Raw genomic sequence first — 15,396 nt, 5'->3', positions numbered from 1 at the left:
TTCCCCTCTGCTCTGGAGTGCCCTGCTCAGTTTGCCACGGAGGCAGACCCATGCAGAAAGTTTAGAAGCAGAGCTGGTCTGGATGGGGTGGAGGATCCTTAGCATTCAGAGGCTGGTGACGTTATGGGACCAGGTGAGACCACCCAGGGGTGCAGAGATGCAGGTGGGAAGCTGGAGTGGTGTGGCCACCTGGCAGGGAAAGACAAGAACCCGGTCATCACGCCCCGAAAATAAGAGCAGATATAAGATAACAGAAAATACACATGTTGGTCTCTTCCCCCAAACCCTCAGAATTTGCAAAGTGATAAGAGCGCCGGCAACAACTCTTGTTCTAATATTTAGTCTCTGCCCCCAGTTCTGACACAGGGCTCCTAAATGCTTTGGAATTTCCTGGGTGATAGGAGTGTCTTTTGTTCTAACTGGGTGACTGTGGGTGGGCTCCTGGATGGGGGCTGGTCACCAGAAAGATGTGGCTATGATGAGAAGCCTAGAAGTTTCAGCCCCGGCCCTGCACCTCCAGAGAGGAGAAAGGGGCTAGAGATGGAGTTCATGACTGATGGTCTCCCGCGAGGAAGGCTCCGTGGAATCCCAAGAGCAGGGGGTTCAGGGAGCCTCCAGGTGGGTGAACATCCACATACGGGGGAAGGGGGGGTGACGCACCCCCCGCCAAGCCCCCAGGGGCAGAAGCACCCGTGCGCAGGACCCTCCCCAACCTTGCCCGCGTATCTCTCCATCTGGATGTACATCTGTGTCCTTTTGCATATCCTTTCAGAAGCTGGTAAATATAAGTGTTCTGTGAGCCGCTCAAGTAAATTAATTGCCAGTGGGACAGCAGGGATAGCTGCCCTCGCTCTTGTCACTGCAAAGAGCTGTCACCCTCTCACCGTGACGCTCAGGCCTGTCCCCTCCATCCTCGCTGTCACGATCAGTGCCCAGGAGGCCCTTTTGGAGGGCAGTGAGCAGATTGGTGGACTTGACCGCAGCCTTAGTGGTACAGTCTCTGCTCTCAAGAGGAGCCCAGAAGGGGAGGAAGAGTGGGCAGAGGGCTTCCCCGGTGGCGCAGTGGTTGGGAGTCCGCCTGCCGATGCAGGGGACGCGGGTTCGTGCCCCGGTCCGGGAAGATCCCACATGCCGCGGACCTGCTGGGCCCGTGAGCCATGGCCGCTGAGCCTGCGCGTCCGGAGCCTGTGCTCCGCAACGGGAGAGGCCACAACAGTGAGAGGCCCGCGTACTGCAAAAAAAAAAAAAAAGAGTGGGCAGAACTGAAACTCAGTTTGTCCCAGACCTTCCCAGCTGCAACTTTCTTGGGGTCTTGCTGTGCACCCACATGATTTCAGCTGCTTCCCAGCCCCCAGGACGCCCGGGACAAAGGCACAGCCATCTGCACTTGGCAGACAGGAAGCCGCTGAGCTGTTCCACGTGAGCGGAGAGACCTGGGCGCAGAGCCTCCTGGTTGTCTAGCTCCTAATCCGCCCTCTTGGCCCCTGAGCTCTGGGCATGAGGAAAACTTCTTCCCAAGCACAGAAATAAGGATGACAAATCTGCCTTCTGAGCATGTCCTGTGAGTCCCATGCAGGAAGGCTTGGAGGTCAGATGCTGGTCATGTTAGGGACGCAGTTGCCTCCCCGGGGGCCACACCTTGGCTCCAGTGGAGCAGGAGGACCATATGATCACAGCGAGCCCATCCCCACCCCAGGGGGCTCTGAGCCAATGGATTTCTGGGGTGTGAAGTCAACATGAAATGGTCTCCGGTAACTCCCATCATGCTCGGGGAACGGATACTGTGGGACGGCCCATCGGGTAAACAGTCATCTGGTCCAGCTTGCCACCTCTGCCCTGATTCTGTGCCAGCTCGACGTGTGGTCCTGACTCACCTTCCGTGGAAGTCCGGCTACATAAAGAGAATGCCCACACAAGTCCAGGCCACGTGGCAGGCTGTTTCTCACTAGCACTGGCATGTTGGCACCTGGTTTTGTGAACTTGGCTCTAGAAAATCCACCCCCAGAGCCTGAATTCAGGAATCCTCCAAGGCCATGAGAGACAACCCGTCAGCCTCCAGGTTCACCACGGGCCCAAGAAACACATCCCTTAGCCGTTTTACTGCGAGCCCACCCTGCTACCTCCTGTACCCTTTTCCTCCTCATTTCTTTTTTGGGTAGTTCCGTCACAAGCCCCCGTCACTTTCAGCTTTCTCCTTGGAGGTGACACAGAACAAAGGGGTGTGACCTGTGCAGGGAACACCTCAGGGTTCGGGGGAGCTCACCGAGCACACAGGCCATCAAATGGGCGTCTCGTGCAGAGGCGGGACGGGTTGCCTCCGGGAGAAAGGAGCGCCCATATTTTTTGGACCTGTGATTAAAAAACAGCCAGCTCCTTGGAAAGATGCAGGATTTGAGGGTAGGGATGGAAATAGACAAAATATGCCCCCAAAGGCCAGTACGGGCAGGTTGGAGGGTGTGGAATTTACTGGAGACGCTGAATAGGGGATGGATCGGTCTGCACCAATTGCCATGACAAAATACCACAGTGGGGCAGCTCCGACAACAGACACTTATTTTCTCACAATTCTAGAGCCTGGAAAGTCAAGGATCGAGGTACCAGCAGGGTTAATTTCTTCTTAAGCCTCTCTCCTTGGCTTGTAGGTGGACATCTTCTCCTCTCTGTGTCTTCACATCATCGTCCCTCTGTCAGGGTCTGTGTCCTACTTTCCCCTTATCTTAGAAGGACACCAGTCCGATTAGACTAAGTCCCACCCTAAGCACCTCACCGTCACTTATTATATCACAAGGACCCTATCTCCAAAGACAGTCACATTTTAGGTACTGGGGGTTAGGACTTCAGCATATGAACTTTGGTGGGGGGACACACTTTTGTCCATACCAGGGAATGAAGGGTGTATCTGAAGAATCTGAAAATGAACAAGGAACATAAAGTGTGAATCTCACCAAACCCGCAGCTCCTTTGGTCTGGGGAGAGAGTGACACGGCAGGATAGCCAGACCTGGCTGGTTAATCAGCAAGCTTTCAGTGAAGCTTGTCAAGGGATACGTGGGAATCAATGCACTTCTTATCAAGTGCGTTAATCTGCCCTGAAATCAGCCAAGTATTCATCTTGATGATGCTGATTTTCCAGGAAAATTAAATAATTGCAGCCCAGGTGGGTGGACCTCAGTCACTCCCTCATTTTCCTGTCTTTCATGCCATCCCCAAGGGCTTAGCTCTTCATCCGCAGGCGTGATGGAGTCCGATCTTACAGACACTCGAGAAGGCTCTTGTGCATGTCAAAGCCGCAGGACGCGGACAGCTACTTCCTGAGAGCCGGGGGCAGCCGTCACAGGTCCCCACGCTCTGGACATGAGCCGTCTAAGGGCCAGTAGTAATGACCACTCCAGCAGAGTGTGGGCTGGTTGGAAAGCTGATCAGAATCTTCTTGTCTCTCCAGCCCCTGGTCAAGTCTTAAAACTTTCCGGATTACAGAGAAGAACAAAATTGGGATGGGAGCCCCTAAGGGAAGCCCTTTGTCAGGTAGGTTAGGTGAGGTTATGCGCTAGAAACAAGCAGCCCCCACGTTTCAGTGGCATCTAAGTCCACTCAGCCCTACACATCCATCTTCGGCGGCCTCATTCTCTCTGCTCCGCACCCCGGGCAGTCAGCTCAGCCCCCGCCCCCGATCCTGGGCATTGCTGGCCTTGGGGTCACGAAGAAACAGCCTCCAGCTCTTAAATCTGTTCCTGCTGGCGTTCCCGGATGGAGAAGGCGATCCTGCAGGCGAGAGGGACAAGTGGTGGGAACAATGTAACAGTGCGACATGGCCCAGCTCACGACCTCCCCTCGGCCCCCAGAAAAGTCCCTCTCCGGGGAAAGTACTAGGACAGGCGACAGGCTCCCGCATGAAAGAATGTCCAAGCAGAGGAAGACAGGGCTTTCTGGGAGTGTCACCGAGAACTCTGGAGCTGGGTGCACCTTGGAGACCAGGCTGCTTATCTCACGGTGTGTGTGTGTGAATCTTTTTAAATTTGTATCTTCATTTCAGACAATTGAGTTCATCACACTCCCTGCTTCACAGCACACAGTTATTAACTGACTATTATCTTTCATGTCGTTAATCTTCACCTTTTGTCCCCATTTTCATCTTTATTTCCGCCTTGCCTCTGAGGACGCTCACTGGAGTTCTTTCCTGTCCGCTCTTGAATTCAGACAGACCTTGGAGATGCTGCAGGTTGGGTTTCAGACCACCGCAATAAAGCCACTACCCCAATAAACAGATCACACGAAGTTTTTGGTTTCCCAGTGCATATAAAAGTTATGTTTAGGGCTTCCCTGGTGGCGCAGTGGTTGAGAATCCGCCTGCCGATGCAGGGGACACAGGTTCGTGCCCCGGTCCGGGAAGATCCCACATGCCGCGGAGCGGCTGGGCCCGTGAGCCATGGCTGCTGAGCCTGCGCGTCCGGAGCCTGTGCTTCGCAACGGGAGAGGCCACAACAGTGAGAGGCCCGCGTACCACAAAAAAAAAAAAAAAAAAAAAAAAGTTATGTTTATGTTATACTGTTAAGGAACTGACATAGTGTTATGTCAGTTATAATTCAAAAGCAAACAAACTCATGGAAAAAGGGATCAGATTTGTGGCTACCAGAGGCAGGGGTTTGGGGAGGGGGAATTGGATAAAGGCCGTCAAAAGGAACAAACTTCCGGGCTTCCCTGGTGGCGCAGTGGTTGAGAGTCCGCCTGCCGGTGCAGGGGACGCGGGTTCGTGCCCCGGTCCGGGAAGATCCCACATGCCGCGGAGCGGCTGGGCCCGTGAGCCGTGGCCGCTGAGCCTGCGCGTCCGGAGCCTGTGCTCCGCAACGGGAGAGGCCACAACAGTGAGAGGCCCGCGTACCGCAAAAAAAAAAAAAAAGTACAAACTTCCAGTTATAAAATAAACAGGTAATGGTATGTAATGTTCAACATAATAAATATCAATATAATTAACACTACTGTATGTTATATATGAACGTTAAGAGACTAAATCCTAAGGGTTCTTATCACAAGGAAAAAAAGTTTTTTCTATTTAACTTTGAATCTATAGGAGATGATGAATGTTTACTGACCTTATTTTGGTCACCATGTCATGATGTAAGTCAAATCATGATGCTGTAGCCCTTCAATTATACAGCGCTCTATGTCAATTACATCTCGCTAAAACCGGAAGGAAAAAAGTGCTGTTTACACCATACTGTTAAGTATATTAAGTGTGCGGTAGCATTATATCTAAAAAACAATGTACACACCTTAATTAAAAAATACTTCATTGCTCAAAAATGCTAACCATCACCTGAGCCTTCAGCGAGTGGTAATCTTCTTGCAATAGTAACATCAAAGATCACTGATCACAGATCATCATAACAGATATAATAATAATTTAAAAGTTTGGAATGATGCGAACATTACCAAAATGTGACACAGAGACACAAAGGGAGGAAGTGCTGTTGGAAAAATAGCACCGATCCACTTGCTTGACGCTGGGTCACCACAAGCCCTCAATTTGTGAAAAGGCAGTATCTGCGCAGCGCAATAAAATGAGGTCTGCCTGTAAGTATTTAACTTTGAAAAACACGTTTAACTGTTATGTTTTTTTGGTAAGTGTTGTTTCAGTTGTAAGTACATGTTGTTGTGCTATAAAGCTCCTGTTTCTTACTTTTTTGTATTCAACAATATGCCTTAAAAATCTGTCCGCGCTGCTTGTTGCTGGGTACGCTGCTCCTTCAGAGACTTAAATGATGCTACAGAATTCCGCACCCTGCGCCCTCGCCTTCCCCGCTCCTTCCCCTGCGGTGGAATGTGGGCTGTCCTCTCCACATCGAGGGCCGCAACGACGGTCCCTTTGTGTGTCCCCTGGTTCTGGCCCCATCGTGGACTAAGGAGGGGGGTGATCGTGTTATGAGCCACACAGCACAATGTGAAACGTGCTGCCAGACTGTCCGCCAGCAAGGCTCAGAGCATTAGGGTTCCCAGTTCCCCTCATTTCCACCAACATACCCAACGCATCTTTTTTTTACAAAATCGGCACCTTATTATTATTTTTGCATTTCCCCCCAAATTGCTAGTGAAATTGAGCATCTCTTCACAGACTCATTCCCTTTTCAGGTTTTTCCTTCTTTGAATTGTCCATTGTTCTCTGCGAGTTGCCCATCTCTTATTGATTTGTCAGGGACCCTTGCATGTTCTAGATAGTAATCCTTCATCAATTCCAATATTGTAAACACCATATTATCAATACCATCTGTCCTCTGCCTGTTAACCCTATTTCCCACGGACCTACATCTTTAATTCTGATGTAGTCAAACCCGTCAGCAAGGCATCCTCTGGGCTGGGATGTGTAAAGGGCCATATTTCAGAAGTCCCACCCTATCTGAAGGTTGCAAGAGTATGATGAACACTTTCTAATAATTCTATAGTTTTACTCCTCACCCACAGTATTTAATCCATTTATATTTAACCCATCTAGATAGACCATGGGTGTGGTATGAGCTCGTAGGAAATCAATCTAATGTTTTCCTCCGTATGGTCAAATTTCCTTATGGTGGAAATCAGATAATTTATCCTTTCCCGTCTGGTTTGTGATTCCATCTCTCTTATATGCTATGTGTCCATATATAAAGGGTGGGGTTTTAAGCTCTCTATTCTGTTTTTTCTATCATGGTGTGGTAGATGGAATTCTAAGATGGCCCCAAGAGGCCACCCTGGTGCATCTGCTGTGTATAATCCCCTCCCCTAGAGTCCTATGGTGGAGGCATCACTCCTGTAATTCCAAATGTGAGCAGGATTCAGTGTAAAGGAGCTCCTCTATGGCTGGTTCTAAAGATGGCGGGCCCACCTGGTAAGGAATGCGGGTGGCCCCTAGATGATGAGAGCAGCTCCAGGCTGACAGGCAGAAGGAAATGGGGTCCTCAGTCCTACAACCACAAGGAACTGACTTTGGCCAACACCTTGAGTGAACCTGGAAGTGTATTCTTCCTTGGGCTCCTAGAGAGGAAAGAAGTAGCTGACACCCACACTGAGAGACCCCCCCCCGAGCAGAGAACCCAGCCACACTACCCCAGACTTCTGAGTCACCGAACTAGAAGATAACAAATTGTTTTGAGTCATGAGTTTGTACTAATGTGTTACACAGCAGTGAAAATGAATCCATTGTCTTTGTAGGATGTCTCCATCATACGGCCAATCACCACCACCAACTCTGAGCCCTTCTCTTTCAAACCAGACATGGCAATTTGGGGACATTCTGGCTTCTACGTGTTTTAGAATGAGTTGAAGTCCATCCAAAAATTCAGCTGGTACTTTCACACAATTACATGGAATTTATAGATTAATGTGGGAAGATTTGCCATTTTTACAATTTTAAGCACCCATAAAAAGAGTCTCTCTTTACATTTTATTCATGTTTTCCTTTCAGTCTGTTATAGAATGAATGTTTGGGTCCTCCCCAAATGCTTATGTTGAAGCCCTAACCCCCAATATGATGATGCTTGGAGATGGGGCTTTGGGGAGGTAATTAGGGTTAGATGAGGTCATAAAGGTGGGTCTGTATGAAGAGCTTAGTGCCCCTAATAAGAAGAGACACCAGAGAACTTTCTCTCTCGCTTGCTCCATTGTGTGAAGACCCAGCAAGAAGGCAGCCGTCCGCAAGCCAGGAAGTGGGCTCTCACCAGAGTCCGACAGTCCTGGCACCCTGATCTCAGACTCAGCTTCCAGAACTATGAGAAGTACTTTTCTCTTATTCAAGCTCCATGTCCCCATCCCCAGTCCATGGTATTTTGTGACAGCAGTCCAAGGGGACCAATACAATGTCCTTTAAATGTTTTTGTTGTTGTTGTGTTTTGTGTGTGTGTGTGTGGTACGCGGGCCTCTCACTGCAGTGGCCTCTCCCACCACGGAGCACAGGCTCCGGATGCGCAGGCCCAGCGGCCGTGAATCACGGGTCCAGCCGCTCCGTGGCACGTGGGATCCTCCCGGACCGGGGCGCGAACCGGCGTCCCCTGCATCGGCAGGCGGACTCTCAACCACTGCGCCACCAGGGAAGCCTGCTTTAAATGTTTTCAATTTTCTTTCTCCATATTTTCATGTCTTCTTTTGTGGACTTTACATTTCTTAAATTTTAATTTTTTTCCTTTATAATGGTTTTCTGCATTCGTTTCTGGCTTAATTTCTAGATACTTCATAGTTTTTGTTCCTCTTGTGAGTGAATCTCTTTTTCTATTATATTTCTAATTGGTTAATACTGGTATAGAGGAAAGCCACTAATTTTAGTGAGTTGATCTTGTATTCAGCAATCTTGCTAAACTCTATTATTAGCTCCAATCAATTTTCTGTTCTTTCTGGTGGGTTTCTATGAAGATGATATATAATCTGTGGGTAATGACAGAGGTGCCTCTCCCCTCGTCCCTGGCGATCCCTTCATTTTCTCATGTTATGGAATTAGCCAGAGCCTCCTGTAATTAGCGTGTATAGCTGTGGTGTGTCTACTTGTTCTGTTTCCAGCATTGAAAGAAATGAATCTAAAGTTTGTCTACAGAGTAGTAGGTTTTCTGGAAACTTTTAATATGCAAAACCTTTATCACATTAAGACTGTTCACTTCTACTCAGCGTTTCCTGAGGATTTTTTAAAATCACCGAAAGACACTGAACTTTATCAAATACTTCGCTGCATCTTTTTTTTTTTTTTTTTTTCTGTACGCGGGCCTCTCACTGTTGTGGCTTCACCCGTTGCGGAGCACAGGCTCCGGACGCGCAGGCTCAGCGGCCATGGCTCACGGGCCCAGCCGCTCCGCGGCACGTGGGATCTTCCCGGACCGGGGCACGAACCCGCGTCCCCTGCATCGGCAGGCGGACTCGCAACCACTGCGCCACCAGGGAAGCCATGCTGCATCTTTTAAGAGTCATTTTGCTCCTTTGGTCTGATAATATGGTAAATAACCTTGAGAGAATTTCTGGTGTTCTTGCAGTCCTGGAATAAACTCAACTAGATCATTTTCCAAAATACTCTGTAGGGTTAATTAGCTAGCAGCTTGTTTGGAATTTTGCCTCTATTTTTATAAGTGAAATAGACCTATTGTTTTCCTTGTATTGACCATATCTGAACTTGGGATAAATGTTATTTTCACATCATAAGTTGGCCGATTTCCCTTATATTCTATTTCGTTTTCTGGAACAACTTCTCTAAGAGTATTTATCTGATCCTTGACTGTCTCGTCGAACTCTCATCTAGAGCTCTCTGTCGCTGAGGATTTTTTGAGGGGAACGTCTTTGATTGTTATTTCAATTTCTTAAGAGCTCAAGTTTATTATGTTATTCCAATCTTCTGTCTCTTTGTTTTATGTTTTTGACTGCTTGATCTATCAGTTTCTAAGAGGGAGATTTTAAATGACAGTTTTAATTGTTGATTTATCTAGTTTAATCCACAGTTTCATTGCCTGTGGCTTCGTGTATTCCAATGTTATCTTTTTAGGAGAACATATGTTCGTGACTGCTATATTTTTTCCACAATACTTTTTTCATTGAGGCCTAATTTACACATAGTTAAATGCACAGATTAGAAGTATACAGTTTGATGATTTTGACAAATGTGTACACCATGTACCCAACTCCCAAATCAAGACGTGGAACATTTCTTCAACCCAGATAATTACCACATGGCCAATTCCAGTCACTGTTCTTACTTCCCAACAATAACTAGTTTGCCTGTTGCAGAACTTCCCGTAAATGGAATTGTACGGTAGGCCTTCGTTTGTTTTCAAGACTTATTCATGCAACATAATGTTTTGGATATTCATTCACGGTCTTGCATGTATCAATCACACACAATCAATTCCTTTTTTCTGCCAAGTAGTAAACCACAATTTATCCATTCACCTGTTGTTGGTCATTTGGGCTATTTCTAGTTTTTAGTTATCATGAATAAAATTTCTATGAATAATTTTATACAAGTATTTTATGTTTTCATATCTCTTAGGTTAGTAGCTAAGAGGAGAACTGCCTAATTATGAACTAAGTGTATATTACTTGTATGAGTAATCGTTAAAGTATTTTCCAAAGTGGTTGTAGCAGTTGACATTTTCACAGTAATTTATGAGAAGCCGGATTGTTCTATATTCTCAGCCGCCCTTGATATGGTCAGTTTTTAATTTTAGTCATTCTGTGGCTATGAAATGAGCTAAATTCATTGTGGTATTAAATTGCATTTCTCTGGTCACTAATAATACTAAGTACCTTTGCACGAACATATTGGCCATTTGTATATCTTTTTTGGTGAAGTATCTGTGGTGTGCTCCAAGGGCAAAGAACAAGGTAAACTCAAAGGGCCAATATTGCCTGAACAAAGAGTTACAGGACTCCTATCACTCTGTCACAATGTGACCATTGCAATGTCCCAGAGCCATCCCAAGCAGCATGCCCTGTCCCTCTCCCATCCCATATAAGCAAAGACATTTGCCCCGTTTTTCTCCCGCTCAGCACACTGAAAGTATACATACTCTGCCCAGTCAGCGGATGACTTAACAGGTTCCCTGGCTATAAAAACAGGCGAGCAACCCATGCTCATTGTCGCCTCTCCCCGGCTACCAGGAAGTCGGCCCGCTGTTCTTGCAGTGACCCTTCTCTTTAATAAACTATCTTCCTTACCGTCTACCTTGTGTCTGGAAATTCTTTTCCAACCCATGTGCGGACCCCAACAGTATCTATGCAAATATTTTGCTCATATTTTATAGGGCTATCTTTTTCATTTTGATTTATAGTAGTTATGTATATATTTGGGCTATAAGTCCTTTTTTCAAATATATGTACTGTAAATATTTTCTCCCAATCTGTTGCTTGCATTTTCACTTTACTAAAAGGAGTCTTTTAATGAGCAGAGCTGAAATCTTTAATTTTTATAAAATCCAGTTTATCATTCTTTTCCTTTATAGGTAGCATTTTTGGACCCTCTCTAAGAATCCATGCTCGCATCAAGGTCTCATAGATATTTTCCAGTGATTTATCTTTTAAATTTAGGTCAATGATCCACATCAAAACAATTTTGTATGGTGTGACGATAGAGTCAAGATTCATTTTTGTCCCATATGGTTATCAAGTTGTTCCAGTATCATTTGTTGGAAAGAGTTTCCTTTCCCCATGGAATTACACTGGAGCTTTCATCACATTTCAATTGGCCATATATGTGTGAATCTATTTCTAGACTCTATATTCTGTTACATTATCTGTTTGTCTAACCACACGCCAATACCATACTGAAATAATTACTGTAGCGTTATGGCCATTCTTGAAATCAAGTGGTGCAGGTCCATCAACATTGTTTATCTATTACATTCTTGTGTTGGCTATTCTAGGTTCTTTACATCTCCATATAAATTTTTGAACAGCTTTATTGAGATATAATAACTGACGTACAATTAACTGCATATATTTTAAGTGTAAAATTTGATAGGATTTGAAATATATGTATATACCTGTGAAACCATCACCACTATCAGGGAAATGAATATATCCATCATCCTCTGAAGTTTCCTTTGGTCCCTTTGTAATCGCTATATTCCCTCCTCCCCCTCCCTCCAGACAACCACTGATATGCTTTCTGCACTCAGATTAGTATGTATTTTCTAGAGTTTACTTGTATGGAATTTACTGTATGTACATTTTTTTATCTGATATCTTTCACTCAATTTTTCTGAGATCCATACATATTAAGTGTATCAATAATTCTTTTCTTTCATTGCTCAGTAGCATTTCATTGTATGAATATACTAAAATTTATTTATCCATCTACTGATTGCTGGAGATTTGGGGTTGCTTCCCATTTGGAGGTATTAAAAACAGGCCCACTATGAATATTCATGTACAAGTATTTTTGTCAACATATGCTTTCTTTTCTCTTGTGTAAATATCTGAGAGTGGAATGGCCAGAACATATGGTGGGGGTATGTTTAACTTTTTAAGGAACCGCCAAACTGTTTTTAAAGTGGCTGTGCTGTTTTGCATCCACACCAGCAACATATGAGAGTTTCAGTTGCTCCACATTTTTGTCAGCATTTGGTTTGGTCAGTCTTTTCATTTTAGCCATACTCTTTAGCATGCAGTGGTATTTCGTTGTGGTTTTTTCATTTTTATTTTATATTGGAGTATAGTTGATTTACAATGTTGTGTTAGTTTCAGGTGTATAGCAAAGTGATTCAGTCATAGATATACATATATCTATTCTTTCTCAGATTCTTTTCCCATATAGGTATTACAGCGTACTGAGTAGAGTTCCCTGTGCTATACAGTAGATCCTTGTTGGTTATCTATTTTATATACAGTAGTGTGTATGTGTTAATCCAGAACTCCTAATTTATTTCCTCCCCTGCTTTCCTCTTTGGTAACCATAAGTTTGATTTCCACGTCTGTGAGTCTGTTTCTGTTTTGTAAATAAGTTTTTTAGATTTTAGTTTTTTGTATCTTTTTTTAGATTTCACATATAAGTGACATCATATGCCATTTGTCTTTCTCTGACTTCCCTTAGTATGATCATCTCTAGGTCCATCGATGTTGCTGCAAATGGCATTATTTCATTCTTTTTTATGGCTGAGTAATATTCCATTTATATATATACCACATCTTCTTTATCCAGTCTTCTGTAATGGACATTTAGGTTGCTTCCATATCTTGGCTATTATAAATAGTGCTACTATGAACATTGGGGTGCATGTATTGTTTCAAATTATGGTTTTCTCTGGACATAAGCTCAAGAGTGGGATTGCTAGAACATATGACAGCTCTATTTTTTGTTCTTTTAAGGAAACTCCATGCTGTGGTTTTAATCTGTAGTTCATATATGATACTAACGTTGAACCTATTTTTCTGTTTATTTGCCATCTATATGTCGTCCGTGGTGAAGTGTATAATCAAGTATTTTGTGCACTTTAAAAATTCGGGTTTTTTTTAACATTTTTATTGGAGTATAATTGCTTTACAATGTTGTGTTAGTTTCTGCTTTATAACAAAGTGAATCAGCTATACATATACATATATGTATATCCACATATATCCTCATATATATATGAGGATATATGCGGATATATATCCGCATATATCCTCCCTCTTGCATCTCCCTCCCGCCCTCCCTATCCCACCCCTCTAGGTGGTCACAAAGCACTGAGATGATCTCCCTGTGCTATGTGGCTGCTTCCCACTAGTGTTTTACATTTGATAGTATATATAAGTCCATGCCAATCTCTCACTTCATCCCAGATTACCCTTCCCCCACCTCATGTCCTCAAGTCCATTCTTTACGTCTGCATCTTTATTCCTGTCCTGTCCCTAGGTTCCACAGAACCTTCCTTTTTTTAGATTCCATATGTGTGTGTTAACATATGGTATTTGTTTTCCTCTTTCTGACTTACTTCACTCTGTATGACAGACTTTAAGTCCATCCACCTCACTACAAATAACTCAATTTCATTTCTTTTTATGGCTGAGTAATATTCCATTGTATATATGTGCCATATCTTCTTTATCTATTCATCTGTCGATGGACACTTAGGTTGCTTCCACGTCCTGGCTATTGTAAATAGTGCTGCAGTGAACATTGTGGTACATGACTCTTTTTGAATTATGGTTTTCTCAGGGTATATGCCCTGTAGTGGGATTGCTGGGTCGTATGGTAGTTCTATTTGTAGTTTTTTAAGGAATCTCCATACTGTTCTCCATAGTGGCTGTATCAATTTACGCTCCCACCAACAGTGCAAGAGGGTTCCCTTTTCTCCACACCCTCTCCAGCATTTACTGTTTGTAGATTTTTTGATGATGACCATTCTGACTGGTGTGAGGTGATATCTCATTGTAGTTTTGATTTGCATTTCTCTAATGATTAATGATGTTGAGCATTCTTTCATGTGTCTGTCGGCAATCTGTATATCTTCTTTGGAGAAATGTCTATTTAGATCTTCTGCCCATTTTTGGATTGGGTTGTTTGTTTTCTTGATATTGAGCTGCATGAGCTGCTTATATATTTTGGAGATTAATCCTTTGTCAGTTGCTTCGTTTGCTAATATTTTCTCCCATTCTGAGGGTTGTCTTTTCGTCTTGTTTATGGTCTCCTTTGCTGTGCAAAAACTTTTAAGTTTCATTAGGTCCCATTTGTTTATTTTTATTTTTATTTCTATTTCTCTAGGAGGTGGGTCAAAAAAGATCTTGCTGTGATTTATGTCATAGAGTGTGCTGCCTATGTTTTCCTCTAAGAGTTTGATAGTGTCTGGCCTTACATTTAGGTCTTTAATCCATTTTGAGTTTATTTTTGTGTATGGTGTTAGGGAGTGTTCTAATTTCATTCTTTTACATGTAGCTGTCCAGTTTTCCCAGCACCACTTATTGAAGAGGCTGTCTAAAGATATGGAACGCTTCACGAACTTGCGTGTCATCCTTTCACAAGGGCCATGCTAATCTTCTCTGTATCGTTCCAATTTTAGTATATGTGCTGCCGAAGCAAGCACAGGTTTTGTTTTTTTACTATTGAGTTTCGAACATTTTTATATATTCTAGATACAAGTCCTTTATCAGATATATGCTTTGAAAATATTTTCTACTAATCTGTAATTTGTCCTTTCTTTCTCTTAAGAGTGTCTTTTGAAGAGCAGTTTTCAAATTGGTGAAGCATAATTTATAAGTTTGTTCTTTTGTGAATCACACTGTTAATATCATATACAAGAAATCTTTGCCTAACTCAAGGTCACAAAAATTTTCTCTTATATTTTCCTTTAGAAGCTGTATGATTTTAGGTTTTACATTTAGGTCTAAAACCTGTTTTGAGTTAATTTTTGTATATGGTGCAAGTTACAGATCAAAGTTCAACTTATGGGCTACTGGTACCCAATCGACAGAGCACCATTTGTTGAAAAGACCTCCATTTCCCCATTTTTGTACTCTTGTCAAAAATCAATTTTGCGGTTCAATTTTAAACTCACTGTTCCATTAAACTATTTGTCCATCTTTGGTCCATATCATACTATAGCTTTTTTTTTTCACATCGTTACAAAACATTATTTCTTGTGATGGAGACTTTGAAGATCTACTCTCTTAGCAGCTTTCCAATATGCAACACAGTATTATTAATTATAGTTACTATGCTGTACATTACATCCCATTGACTTATTAATTTTCTAACTGAAGATTGTACCTTTTGACCCCTTCACCCACTTTACCCACTCCTCCACCCCCACCTCTGGCAACCACGAGTCTATTCTCTGTATCTGTGAGCTTGGTTTTTGTTGATGTTTGTGTCGTTTGTTTTTAATTCCACATGTAAGGGAGATCATACAGTGTTTATATTTCTCTGTCTGATTTAATTCACTTAGCATAATGCCCTCAAGGTCCATCCATGTTGTCATAA

At 43.7% G+C, this 15,396-nt stretch overlaps 1 non-coding gene across 1 annotated transcript; it reads right to left on the bottom strand.

Annotated features, from left to right (window-relative positions):
* Window positions 1-14,393: 14,393 nt before the first annotated feature.
* Window positions 14,394-14,500, bottom strand: LOC131754219 (U6 spliceosomal RNA). The gene has a single exon (XR_009335249.1). It is a non-coding gene; the product is annotated as a U6 spliceosomal RNA (small nuclear RNA).
* Between the last annotated feature and the right edge of the window lie 896 nt (window positions 14,501-15,396).

This window comes from Kogia breviceps, chromosome 3 (assembly GCF_026419965.1).
Source record: "Kogia breviceps isolate mKogBre1 chromosome 3, mKogBre1 haplotype 1, whole genome shotgun sequence".
Lineage (NCBI taxonomy): Eukaryota > Metazoa > Chordata > Mammalia > Artiodactyla > Physeteridae > Kogia > Kogia breviceps.
The sequence above is the reverse complement of the archived record's forward strand: the minus strand, read 5'-3'. Positions and strand labels throughout refer to the sequence as shown.